Source organism: Triticum urartu, chromosome 2A, assembly GCF_056163025.1.
Source record: "Triticum urartu cultivar PI428250 chromosome 2A, HENAU_Tu73, whole genome shotgun sequence".
NCBI classification, from domain to species: domain Eukaryota; kingdom Viridiplantae; phylum Streptophyta; class Magnoliopsida; order Poales; family Poaceae; genus Triticum; species Triticum urartu.
In genome coordinates, this window is record NC_141874.1 from 752,572,499 (window position 1) to 752,587,319 (window position 14,821).

The 14,821-nt window shown below is 49.4% G+C and overlaps 1 pseudogene; it reads right to left on the bottom strand.

Annotated features, from left to right (window-relative positions):
• Nucleotides 1-3,790: 3,790 nt before the first annotated feature.
• Nucleotides 3,791-5,111, bottom strand: LOC147987788 (putative CCR4-associated factor 1 homolog 11 pseudogene; annotated as a pseudogene).
• Nucleotides 5,112-14,821: the final 9,710 nt, after the last annotated feature.

Here is a 14,821-nt window from a genome sequence, read left to right on the forward strand (position 1 = left end):
GGGAACACAAAGTCGACCCTCGCATTTGACCAAAGGCCATCCACGGCACAAACATAATTTTTCCAGACCTGAAGTCTGATGCTTTTACCCCTGATACAAGGCCCATGCCCAACATTAGTACCAGCACACACCCGGATACAAGCTGGGGCATACCCCAGGTCAACAGCTGCAAATAGCACTAACATGGAACTAACTAGCCCTACAGCAACACACACAGGAACAACTCAAACGATGGCCAGCTACGACCCCGCTTCATCCTGGTCCACTCCCAGGTCCATAGCGCCAACACCCCCATGGGCAAGCAGGGCATCTTCCGCCTCCTTAGTAGCACTGTCATCAAGCTTGAAGAAATCTCTCATTGCTGTTATAATTTCTGAGGGCAGTTGCTCCTTGAACTTCTCCATGAATTGAGCCAGAGTGGCCTCAGTAACATCAGCTCCATCCTTGGTGATGCCAAAGTTGCGACAAACTAGGCGCTCAGCCACCTTAGCCGTAGGAGCAGCCAAAACAGCTCCAGAAGAAGGCCTAGTCCTTTGGAGCGACAGACTACCCTTAGTGGAGATTCTGACCCCTGCCAGCGTCTTTCGTCTGGCCGCAGGCGGCCTGGGTGGGGGGGAGGCCGGCTGCCTGGGTGAGGCAGACAGCGGCGAGGGCAACAGAGCAGGCTGACGCGCAGGAAAGAGCAGCTCCAGAGGCTCGACAACATCGCCAGGCACCACCAGTCCCTCCAAACAGGCCGGCAGTCCATCATCTAGCAGCCGGGCAGGAGAGGGCGTGCGCTGCAGCTCACCAGCACAAACCAAGGGTGGCGTGGGGGAGGCATCAAACCCAGGCGGACGTCGTGGTGAGGCCGACAACAAAGGGTGCTACAGGATCGTCGGTGAGCAGAAGTCGATGAGCGCCGGGCTTAACTCATGGAAGCTCTGCAGCACAGCCCGGGACTCATCACGCTTGGAGGGTGGGGGCGTCCGCAAAACCGATGTAGGCGACAAGGGGGGCGAAGACGGCGGCATGAGAGCATCCCTGGACCGCAACCTGGCAGTAGCGGGGGAGGGCAGCCTTGCCAGGCTTCGCCCACGCACAGCAGCATCCACCAGAGGTACCATAGGCACATGCTCGACGGCCAGAGCAGCAGCATCACATGAGGAGCCAGAGCCCACTAGAGGGATGGCAGCAGGGTCACCCGTGGTGTGGCGACGCCCATCACGGCCTCCCTGCCGCCCGTCGCGGTCGCCGTCGCAGCCACCCCGGGTACTCTCGCGGTGGTCGTCACGTGGGGCGCGGGAGAGGCTCCTGCGAATACGGTCGCCCCACCCATGACGGCTCCTGGACTGGTTCCGCCCAGATTGGGTTCTGCTACCTATGGATCTTCGTCTGATCGCGCTCTCCGGCGCTAGCACACCACCCACATGCACCGAACGCCACTACCTTCCGACAGCCGCCATTGTAAGGGCAAGTCCTCTGTCAAATCTACACCTCGCAGGGCTAAAAACAACCCAGAACAGGCACATCCGCGACCGCCCCTTGTACTACCGCAACCATCCCGCGTCGGCCACCATGTGCACTCCACTGTTTCCTCCAGGCCCACCACTCCGTGCGGATATACGCTGAACTCGCCGCGGGAGTGACGACATCCGGTCACTAGCCCGCAATGCACTGGACATGTTTGGCCATAGCTCCCGCCCGACGCCCATGGCCATGCACCAACGACGAGCGTAGACACCACCGTGCCATCTAGTTGCGCTGACCAGCACCGACTCGACGCCGCATCGCCTCGCCCACCGGTGTGCAAAGATGCCCCACGCAACCTGCCTCACGAGTGGGAAGGGAAGGCCCCCCTCCACCATCTCCGTCGGACAAAGCCCACACGGTGACAAGGGAAGGGATTCATGCGGGTTGACTTTCCGACGACTAGGGTTCTCACCCAAAGTTATAGACGAAGAGTGACGCGGGGCGTTTTCCTGAGTGGGTCGGCTCTGTTGCTACTCCAGATGACCGCTAGTGGTACTCCCTTTGTTTCTTTTTACTCTGCGTATTAGGTTGTTTGAAGTGAAACTTGCTAAAGTTTGACCAAATTTATATAAAAAATGTCAACATGTACAGTGTCAAATAAATATAATATAAAAATATATTTCACAATGGATGTATTGTGCATGTTAATAATTTTATGTACAAACTTGGTCAAACAAGCGTAAGTAAAAAAGAAAACGAAGAGATTAGAGCATCTATAGGGAACCTCCTCAAATGTCCATGGACGCGTCAGGTCGGTGACCAGACTAAATGAAGGTGCGTGGACGTGCCCGGTCAGTCCACCTTGTAGGACGCGGCTCATCCGAAACCACCATTTCTCTTTTTCCCTCTTCATCTCTGTCAATCACATGCAAGTGATTGGACATACGAGAAGAAAAATGAGGACTATGAATGCATGAACGAACAAATAAGGCCTCAAAACAGACACGCTCAAACACTAATCGGGAGTGTTTGCGGACGTTTGGGTGGGCGAATTTGCTAGGTACGATAGTAGATGCTCTTTTTTAGAGCGAAGACGCTTGCCCGACCTTAGGATTAGGTTGTAGATGCTCTCACCAATAGATAATGTAGATGCAAAAATAACTAACCTTTTCATTTTTCCAGGCTAAAAAACCCATCCCAACAGATGATGTAGATGTAAAAAAAAAATTACATCTCCACCTCCAAGAGATGTAAAACAGCCGGTCGTGTGCCAGCCGCCTTCATTTTCATTCCCCTGTTTGACCGACGCCCGTCCGCCTCCGTCGCCGACAATTCTGGCTGGAATTGTTACCGCCGTCGCCCGTTCGTCCATCCCCGCCGCCCGCCAAGGACCGTCGATTTGAGTGTGTCCCGCCGCCACGCCGCTCACTCACTGCACCACGCTGCCGCCTGATCCGGCCGTCAACCACCCCTGCCACCCCTTCGCTGCTCCTTGCCTCGTATCGCCGCCCCGATTCGCCATCCCCGCCGCCTCGTTGGTCCTCGGCCGTCGCCCCCAAGCAAAGCCGCCGTCCACCCTGAAGCTCCCTCGCCGCCGCCGCCCCGGTTCACCATCTTAGCCGCTCCAACGCTCCTTGATCGCCGCACACACGCACAGCCCCCGCCGCCGCCGCCCAGCCGCCACCCCGTTTCTATTTTTACATCTCCAATTTGTATCATACTATATTGGAGTTGCACTTTTATATCATCGATGTACATTATCCGTTAGAGTTACCTCTTTTTTAAGATAGAAGATGTAAAATGCACCTTTTGATGATGTAAATTCTACATCTCCTAGTTTTATAAATTTGCTGGGAGATGCTCTTACTAGGCTATGAGCTGGAAATGCACTGTGTTGACCAAGGAAGAAACCACCGTGGAGTCGTCGGCCTGCAATGCAACTTTGTGTGTCCAGTTCAGACGCGCTTGTCGTCGTAGTGGAATTCTGCCTGCTGCTGCGATTCTTCTCCCCCCTGCTGTTGGCTTCTTTCCTTCCCCCCCACGCGTTCAAACCCAACCACCCTCGCGACTTCTTCTTCTTCTTCCATTGCTACTGTACTAGCTAGTGTGTGCCGGTCAAACGCCAGGTCCACGCACGCGGCCGGCTGCTCCACCACAGTGGAGGTGGAGGTCCCAACTCTCAAGTGTGGGTGCCGATCCGACGCCCTTTTCGAATCCAACGCCGGCGATGCGAACCAGAGTAATTTTCTCCTCTGCTCCTCTGCGGCTGAGGAATTCCATCGCCATTCCCCAATTCTCCAAACCAAATGTCCGACGATTATGAATGCAACACACGGAATTGTTAATAAACCAACGAACGAAGACATGTTATTATTGCCCATCAGACCATCACGGATTAAACCGCTAGCTGTATGTACAGAGAGAAAGAACACGCAGAAAAGGAACGAGCTAAGCTATCGGATCGGATCGGCTCGGAAGATCATAAGCAATTAACGCAAGGTTAACCGCTCTACAACTAATCATCGGTCGGGTCGGGTCGGGTCGGGTCGGGTCGGTTCATCTCAGCGCCGCCACGGCCCGCCTGTTGTTGCCTCGCCCGCCGGCGCCGTTGCCGTTGCCGCACTTGTTCTTATTGTTCCTGTTGCCGTTGTCGGCGGCGGGTGCGGGGGCGAGGGGCGCGGCGAGGTGGAGCTCCAGCTCCAGCCCGTAGAGCACGCCGGCGAAGCTGCCGACGCCCTGGCCCTGCCTGCTGCCGCCGGCGAAGTAGACCTCCCGGATGCGGCGGAAGACGTCCCAGGTGAGCGCGGCGTCCGACCCCGCCTGGTGGGACATCCCCGCGGCGCGCTGCACGCCCAGCTGCGCCGCCAGGGCGTCCAGCCCGCCGTAGAGCCCGGCGCAGCTGTCCATGACGTGCCGCGCGTCGTACACCTGGTCGCCGAAGAAGACGCGCACCAGGCCCAGGAACTCGGGCAGCGTGCGCGGCAGCTTGCGCCCCATGAGCAGCTTCACCAGGTACCCGAAGTCGTAGGCCGAGTGGAATGTCACCCACGTCGCGCCACCGGAGCACACCAGCCCCGACGACATGAGCAGCGCCGCCAACACGCGCGCGTCCACGCCCTGCCTCCGCTGCTTCGCGAAGTCCAGCCCGTGGCCCGCCAGCAGGGCCACCGAGCTGGGGTTGTGGCGGTGCACGCGCGGGTCGAACTCGCGCAGGTTGATCTCGAACGCCACCGCCGGCGCCGCGTCGGGGGACGCCGCGAACGCCAGGCCCACCTGGATCAGGTGGAGCGCGTCCACGTTGGCCTTGAGCGCCGCGTACCGCTCCGACGGGGTCAGCGTCGCGTGGTGCTTGCTGGGGCAGTGGATCACGCCCGGGAACTCCGTGTCCATGGACACGTACGGGAACCGCTCCGCCACCTGCCGGATCGCCTGGAACTCCGACTCCACGTTGTTCGCCCACACCTGCCGGATCATCAGCCTCCCCTCCCCCCCGGCGGCGGCGGCCTCCGTCTGCAACTTCATCGCGGCGGCGGCGGCGGTTTAATCTTTCTTCGCTGTATGTGATCGGATCGAGTGGCGGTGCGCCGGGCTCCAAGATCGATCGATCGATGGATCTTCTTTGCTGTAGTCGGAGTTGGATTTGGGGGATTGGGGCGACGACGGCGAGGGTTTTATAGGGTGGGATTCGGGGAGGGGGATTCCAGCCGGGCGCTGCGAAAGGAAGGAGAAGGCGGCGGGTGCGCGCCGAGATTCGTGCACGGTGGAACGGACGGCGGATGCGCGGGGTGACAGCGCGTTTATGGCGTGCGCGATTTGCCAATCATTGTTGCTCCAAGCGTGTCAAGTCTGACCAGACGAGGAAGGTATTATATTTCCCTTCTTTTTCTGGTAGTCTAGCTATGTATCTATGTATGTATCTGGATGGGATTCAAGAGAGGTGGACTCCGTCTGCACTAAACTATGGCACTAGGTTTTGTATTTTAACATGTGATGTTATGTAATGCCGCCTTCCGGAATTACGCAGGGTTTTACTCGCAACGCTCTCGCTTTTAATGGGAGAAGATTGTTGGGCTTTAACGCAAACACTTATCTGCTTTGGTCGATACTCGGTGGTGTCGTTCTTCATGAAGGGATACATGTAATTGTCCACGTGGAGTACACATTGGGACACTTGCCACACGAAAATATAGTGCTCGGTTTTCTATTCTGACACGTAAAGCGGTTTTTTGAAATTACGCAGTGTTTTACTCGTAACGCCCTCGCATTACTAGGAAAAGATTGGAGAGATTTAACGCCATGTCGCCGACCATTATCTAGTTTGGTCGGTGGTGTCTATCTTCGTAAAGGGATAGATGGGCATGTCCATGTGGAGTATGCAAGGACACTTGTCGCACAAAAATATGACGCTTGTCACATAAAGCGGTTTTAAAAAACAAAGCAGTGTTTTACTCGAAACGATGTCACATTAATGGGAAAGATTGTTGAAATTTAACGCTAGCCCTTATCTAGTTTGGTCGGTGTTGGAATTTAACGCTTGTATTTCTCTTCTTTTTCTTGGTCGTCTCGCTATGTATCTATGCATCTGGATGGAATTCAATCGAGGTGGACTCGGTCTACACTAAAATATGGCACTAGGTTTTGTATTTTAACATGTAAGGTAATGCCACCTTCCGGAATTTCGCACGGTTTTACTCGCAACGCTCTCGTTTTCAATGGGAAAAGATTGTTGGACTTTAACGCAAACACTTATCTGGTTTGGTCGGTGTACTCCGTGTTGTCGTTCTACATGAAGGGATATATGTACGTGTCCACGTGGAGTACGCAGTGACACTTGTCGCATGAAAATATGACACTCGATGCTCTATTTTGACACGTAAAGTGGTCTTCTGAAATTCCGCAGTGTTTTACTCATAACGCTCCTGCATTAATAGGAAAGGATTGTTGAAGTTTAACGCTAGCCCTTATCTTGTTTAGTCGGTGGTGTCTATCTTTGTGAAGGGATATATGCGCTTTTCCACGTGGAGTACGCAGGGACACTTGTTAAACGCAAATATGACGTTTGGTTTTCTATTTTGACACGTAAAGCGTTTTCTGAAATTATGCGGTGTTTTACTCATAACACCCTCGCATTATTGAGAATATATTATTGAAATTTAACGCTAGCCCTTATCTAGTTTGGTTGGTAGTGTCTATCTTTGTAAAGGGATACATGTGCTTGTCCACGTGGTGTACGGAGCGACATTTGTCGCACAAAAATATGACACTCGGTGCTTTATTTTGACACGTAAAGCGGTCTTCTGAAATTCCGCAGTGTTTTACTTAGAACGCTCCTGCATCAATAGGAAAGGATTGTTGAAGTTTAACGCTAGCTGATGACCCACAACTATATAGGGGATCTATCGTAGTCTTTTCGATAAGCAAGAGTGTTGAATCCAACGAGGAGCAGAAGGAAATGACAAGCGGTTTTCAGTAAGGTATTCTCTGCAAGAACTGAAATTATCAGTAACATATAGTTTTGTGATAAGGTAATTTGGAATGGGCAACAAGTAATAAAAGTAAATAAGGTGTAGCAAGATGGCCCAATCCTTTTTATAGCAAAGGATAAGTCTGGACAAACTCTTATATAAAGGAAACCGCTCCTGGGGACACACGGGAATTATCGTCAAGCTAGTTTACATCACGTTCATATGATTCGCGTTCGGTACTTGGGTGCTGTCCTTCCTTGGACAAGTATCCCATTTATGATTAACCCCTATTGCAAGCATCCGCAACTAGAAAATAAATATTTAGGTAAACCTAACCATAGCATGAAACATATGGATCCAAATCAGCCCCTTACGAAGCAACTCATAAACTAGGGTTTAAGCTTCTGTCACTCTAGCAACCCATCATCTACTTATTACTCCCTAATGCCTTCCTCTAGGCCCATACAATGGCGAAGTGTCATGTAGTCGACGTTCACATGACACCACTAGAGGAGAAACAACATACATCTCATCAAAATATCGAACAATACCAAATTCACATGACTACTTATAGCAAGACTTCTCCCATGTCCTCAGGAACAAACGTAACTACTCACAAATCTGAAGGAAATATGCCCTAGAGGCAATAATAAAGTTATTATTTATTTTGTTATATCATGATAAATGTTTATTATTTATGCTAGAATTGTATTAACCGGAAATATAATACATGTGTGAATACATAGACAAACATAGTGTCACTAGTATGCCTCTACTTGACTAGCTCGTTGATCAAAGATGGTTGAGTTTCCTAGCCATGGACATGAGTTGTCATTTGATTGACGGGATCACATCATTAGGAGAATGATGTGATTGACTTGACCCATTCCGCTAGCTTAGCAGTAGATCGTTTAGTATGTTGCTATTGCTTTCTTCATGACTTATACATGTTCCTATGACTATGAGATTATGCAACTCCCGTTTATCGGATGAACACTTTGTGTGCTACCAAACGTCACAACGTAACTGAGTGATTATAAAGGTGCTCTACAGGTGTCTCCGAAGGTACTTGTTGGGTTGGCATATTTTGAGATTAGGATTTGTCACTCCGATTGTCGGAGAGGTATGTCTGGGCCCTCTCGGTAATGCACATCACTATAAGCCTTGCAAGCATTGTGAATAATGAGTTGGTTGCGAGATGATGTATTACGGAACGAGTAAAGAGACCTGCCAGTAACGATATTGAACTAGGTATTGAGATACCGACGATCGAATCTCGGGCAAGTAACATACCGATGACAAAGGGAACAACGTATGTTGTCGTGCGGTTTGACCGATAAAGATCTTCGTAGAATATGTGGGAGCCAATATGAGCATCCAGGTTTCGCTATTGGTTATTGGCCGGAGACGTGTCTCGGTCATGTCTACATAGTTCTCGAACCCGTAGGGTCCGCACGCTTAAAGTTTCAGTGACGATTGTATTATGAGTTTATGTGATTTGATGTACCAAAGGTAGTTCAGAGTCCCGGATGAGATCGGGGACATGACGAGGAGTCTCGAAATGGTCGAGACGTAAATATCGATATATTGGACGACTATATTCGGACATCAGAAAGGTGCCGAGTGATTCAGGTATTTTCGGAGTATCGGGGAGTTACGGGAATTCACCGGGAGAAGTATTGGGCCTTATTGGGCCATACGGGAATAGAGGAGAGAGGCCAAAAGGAAGAAGGTGCGCCCCCCCCTCTGGTCTAAATTGGACAAGGGGTGCAGCCCCATTTTCCTTCTCCCTCTCCCCCACTTTCCTTCTCTCCTACTCCAGAAAGGAAAGGGGAATCCTACTAGGACTTGGGAGTCCTAGCAGGACTCCCCAAACGTCACAACGTAACTGGGTGATTATAAAGGTGCTCTACAGGTGTCTCCGAAGGAACTTGTTGGGTTGGCATATTTCGAGATTAGGATTTGTCACTCCGATTGTCGGAGAGGTATCTCTGGGCCCTCTCGGTAATGCACATCACTATAAGCCTTGCAAGCATTGTGACTAATGAGTTAGTTGCGAGATGATTTATTACGCAACGAGTAAAGAGACTTGCCAATAACGAGATTGAACTAGGTATTGAGATTCCGGCGATCGAATCTCGGGCAAGTAACATACCGATGACAAAGAGAACAACGTATGTTGTTACGCGGTTTGACTGATAAAGTTCTTCGTAGAATATGTGAGAGCCAATATGAGCATCCAGGTTCCGCTATTGGTTATTGGCCGAACACGTGTCTCGGTCATGTCTACATAGTTCTCGAACCCGTAGGGTCCGCACGCTTAAAGTTTCGGTGACGATTGTATTGTGAGTTTATGTGCTTTGGTGTACCAAAGGTAGTTCGGTGTCCCGGATGAGATCGGGGACATGACGAGGTGTCTCAAAATGGTCGAGACATAAAGATCGATATATTGGACGACTATATTTGGACATCGGAAAGGTTCCAAGTGATTCGGGTATTTTCGGAGTACCGGGGAGTTACGGGAATTCACCGGGAGAAGTATTGGGCCTTATTGGGCCATACGGGAATAGAGGAGAGAGGCCAAAAGGAAGGAGGCGCGCGCCCCCCCTCTGGTCCGAATTGGACAAGGGGTGCAGCCCCCTTTTCCTTCTCCCTCTCCCCCTCTTTCCTTCTCTCCTACTCCGGAAAGGAAAGGGGAATCCTACTAGGACTTGGGAGTCCTAGTAGGACTCCCCACACTTGGCGCGCCCCCTCTAGGGCCGGCCTCTCCCTCCCTCCTTTATATACGGGGCACGGGGGCACCTCTAGACACAACAATTGATCTCTTGATATCTTAGCCGTGTGCGGTGCCCCCCTCCACCATATTTCACCTCGATCATATCATAGCGGTGCTTAGGCGAAGCCCTGCATCGGTAGCACCATCATCATCACCGTCACCACGCCGTCGTGCTGATGGAACTCTCCCGTGAAGCTCTGCTGGATCGGAGTTCGCAGGACGTCATCGAGCTGAACGTGTGCTGAACTCGGAGGTGCCGTACGTTCGGTGCTTGGATCGGTCGGATCGTGAAGACGTACGACTACATCAACCGTGTTGTGCTAAACGCTTCTGCTTTCGGTCTATGAGGGTACGTGGACACACTGTCCCCTCTCGTTGATATGCATCACCATGATCTTGCGTGTGCGTAGGAAAATTTTGAAATTACTACGTTCCCCAACAAAATCATATCCAAGTTCGTAATCAGAGGGGTATTAATATGCATAAAGGATCTGAACATATGATCTTCCACCAAATAAACCAACTAGCATCAACTACAAGGAGTAATCAACACTACTAGCAACCCACAGGTACCAATTTGAGGCTTTGAGACAAAGATTGGATACACGAGATGAACTAGGGTTTGAGATGAGATGGTGCTGGTGAAGATGTTGATGAAGATTGACCTCCTCCCGATGAGAGGACCGATGGTGATGATTTCCCCCTCCCGGAGGGAAGTTTTCCCGGCAGAACAGCTCTACCGGAGCCCTAGATTGGTTCCGCCAAGGTTCCGCCTCGTGGCGGTGGAGTTTCGTCCTGTGAGCTAGCTTATGATTTTTTCCAAGGCGAAAGACTCCATATAGCCAAAGATGGGCATCAGAGGGCTGCCAGAGGGCCCACGAGGTAGGGGGGCACGCCCCCACCCTCGTGGATGGTGGGTGACCCCCTCTGGTACTTCTTTCGTCCAACATTTTTCATATATTCTGAAATGTGCTGCCGTGAAGTTTCAGGACTTTTGGAGATGTGCAGAATAGGTCTCTAATATTTGCTCCTCTTCCAGCCCAGAATTCCAGCTGCCGGCATTCTCCCTCTTTATATAAACCTTGTAAAATAAGAGAGAATAGGCATAAGTATTGTGATATGAGGTGTAATAACAGCCCATAATGCAATGAATGTCAATATAAAAGCATGATGTAAAATGGACGTATCAACTCCCCCAAGCTTAGACCTCGCTTGTCCTCAAGCGAAAGCCGATATCAAAAAATATGTCCATATGTTTAGAGATACAGGTGTCGATAAAATAAAATACGGACATGAGGACATCATGATCATTCTTATAATAGAAATATATATATATATATATATATTGTCATATGATTTCTTATGCTAAAGTAACAATTCATTCACAATTTCAAGTATGAATCATAAGCTTCATTGAGAACTAACAAACTATAATCTCAGTCACTGAAGCAATTGCAATTTATCATAACATCAGAAAGAGTCAATATAAGAGCTTTTCAGCAAGTCCACATACTCAACTATCATTTAGTCTTTCACAATTGCTAACACTCACGCAATACTTATGGGTATGAAGTTTTAATCGGACACAGAGAAAGATAGGGGCTTATAGTTTTGCCTCCCAACCTTTTACCTCAAGGGTAATCTCAACAATAATAGTTCATGAAAACTCACATCCAATTAGCTATATATACACTAGTAGAAAAAGGGTCAAACGTGAAGCACATTAGTGCCGGTTTGAATTTGAGCCGGCACTAATGGTACCATTAGTGCCGGTTCGAACAACTATGCATTAATGCCGGTTCGTGTTGAGCGTCAGGCTGGGGCCCCACGGTCACCTTTAGTACCAGTTCGTGGCACAAACCGGTACTAAAGGGCTAACCTTTAGTACCGATTTGTGCCACGAACCGGTACTAAAGGGGTCTGCCCTATAGTACCGGTTTGTGACACAAACCGGCACTATAGGGCAATTTTCAAACTCTACCCCCCCTAGTGTGTCGCCATTTCAGTTCTGAAAAAATCAAAAGAAAATGATAAAAACTTCAAAAAATAAAATCCTTCGAGAGGTAGTTATATTACTACATCTACTAGTTAGGAAAATTTGAAAACTTAAATTTGGACATGTTTTGCAAAAAGTGTAGGGAAAATGTAAAACGGCTATAACTTTTGCATACAATGTCGGAAAAAAGCGTATAATATATCAAAAAATTCAGCACGAAAATCTGCATCCGATGGAGACCGCCTACGGCCTGTTTGCAATTTTTTAGAATCCTCAAATTCCAAAAGGAAAAAAAGATATGGTCAAATTTATGTTTTTTATTTTTTTTGTTAAATCTGGTCAAACTACTTATTCAAGAAGTATTAATGTTACTACATAATTATTCAAGAATATTAGTGTTACTAAATAATTATTTCAATTTTTTAAATTTTGGTCAATTCTGGTCAAACTATGGTCAAACTGTGGTCAAACTATGGTCAAACTACTTATTCAAGAAATATTAGTGTTACTAAAAAATTACTGTTTTTTAGAACAATAGTTTCAAACTCAAACAGTGAAATGTGTGACTTCATGCTCAAGCTAAACTCCTGAGGGTTAATAGGATTGGCATCTTACTATTGTCAGGAAAACAACAAGTGCAGACTTGGAAACGAAGGAGAATAGAACCCGAAAGTTAAGCGTGCTCGGGTTGGAGTAGTGAGAGGGATGGGTGACCGGTCGAGAAGTTAGATGATTTGGAATGACTGATCCACACTTGAGCAGTTAAGAGAGGTGATTAGATACTAAATCACCAAATAATTCAGAAAAATTAAAAATCGAAAAAAATAATCAAAAAAATTTCCAAAATTTTCAAAAAAGAAAATTCAAAAAAAAAACCTTTAGTACCGGTTGGTAACACCAACCGGTACTAAAGGTCCCCCATACCAGGGCGCGAGCTCACGCCACGTGGTGGCACTTTAGCGCCGGTTCGTGCCGAACCGGTACTAAAGGGGGGGGGCCTTTAGTGCCCACTAATTAGTGCCGGTTATGGAACCGGCACTAAAGGCCCTTGCGAACCGGTTTTAAAGCTCCGTTTTCTACTACTGATATCAGGATCTTTCCAACACATTGTGTGTAACACCTCGGATATGATTTACGCAATATGTAATCCAACTCTTGCCGTTTCCGGCGTTAAGTTATTTTATTTTCTCGGGTTCGGGTTTTTGTCTCTGTGTGTTGTTGTCATCGTCATGCATCTCATATCATGTCATCATGTGCATTGCATTTGCATACGTGTTCATCTCATGCATTCGAGCATTTTCCCCGTTGTCCATTTTGCATTCCGGCTCTCCGTTCTCCTCCGGTGGTCATTTCTACCTTTCTTTCGTGTGTGGGGATTAAACATTTCCGGATTGGACCGAGACTTGCCAAGCGGCCTTGGTTTACTACCGATAGACCGCCTGTCAAGTTTCGTATCATTTGGACTTCGTTTGATGCTCCAACGGTTAACCGAGGGACCGAAAAGGCCTCGTGTGTTGCAGCCCAACACCCCTCCATTTTGGCCCAAAACCCACCAAAACCCTCTCCATCATCTAGAGCGTTCGATCACGATCGCGTGGCCGAAAACCGCACCTCATTTGGACACTCCTAGCTCCCTCTACCTCTATATATAGACCCCTCCTCCAAAATTCCGGATCCCCTTCGTCCAAACCCTAAAAATCGGATCTCCGCCGCCGCCGGACACGTCCGGACGGCGCCGGACGCGTCCGCCGCATGCCGCCGCCAATCCTAGGCCGCCACGTGGCCCGCCGCGCCGCCTCCCACCGCCGGCCCGCGAGGCCCGGGGCCGGCCCTCTCATCCGCCCGACTGGGCCCCGAGGCCCCTCGCGCCGCGCCGCTTCCTCCCCGGCTCCGGCCGCCGCTCCGCCGCGCCGGCGGCCGCCTCCTCCTCGAGCCACCGTACCTCCTGCAGCCGGCCTCGCCTGCGCCGCCCTGGCCCGGCCTCGCCCGCGCCGCCCGACGCCACCACCGGCCGCGCCGCCCCGCCGCGCCCAGAGCCCGCGCCGGCTACCTCTCCGGCGAGCTCCACGCCGCCTCCCCGAGCAACTCCGGCGGCCCACCTCCTCTCCGGCGAGCTTGAGGTCGAACCTCGTAAACCGCGCCGGCCGGATCTAGATCTGAAATTTTGGATCAGGTTGACTTTTTGCCCGAAACCCTAATTATTTGGCTATGTTCATCGCATCGTAACTTTGCATCCGTAGCTCCGTTTTGGACATATAGCATATCAAAATGTTCGTCTCAAAGAGGGCATCATTTCATCTCATTGCATCATTTTCATTTGAGTTCATCTTGATGCCCTAAATGCTGTTAGAAGAATGCTATTTGAGATAATTGTCAAATCTGCTGCTCCAGTTAGATATTTGTCATTTTTTGCCATGATTATTGTGTGCATGATATGCCCCTGAGCTCTACATGAGTTTTGTTATATGTTTTGCCATCTATCTAGGGGTGCAACCCATGTATTTTTTTGATGTGTGTGGTGACTAGCACAAGCTTGCAAAGTGGAGCATTCGTTAATGCTGATTTCAGGGACTTAGCATTTCCACTAAGTCCTTGGTCTGTTTATCTCATTATGCCATATGTTCATGTTGTTTTCTAGTGATCCGTGCCTCTTTTGAGGATTATCAGTAAGGATGTTTTGTTAATCTTGTAGTGCTCTATCCATGCATGTCTTTGTTTGCAATTATGGAGCAACCTACCTTGAGTCAATCGAGCACTACTTTTGCCATTTCGTGAATCTGGGCAGATTGTCTACTTGTTAGCAATTTTGCCGAGGATGTTGTAGTTGATCCGTGCATGCTATGCTATTGTTCTTGCCATGTCTAGCTTGTATAATGTGTATTCTTGATGGGTGTATGCTTAGATTGTCATGACTTGCTCTGTAGTGAGTGCATCGAGCTCGTAAACATGCCTACTTGATATCTGTTTCAGCATGCTCCAGTTTTCACTAAGTCTGAGAACTGATTATGTTTTTGCCATGTTCACATGCTTGCAAATGTATTTTCTAATCCCTTTTGGCTCAAGGTCACTAAGGGACTTTTGTTAAGCTCTTTGAGTAGCTCCATTCTATAGTTTACTTTGCCATGTTCAGGT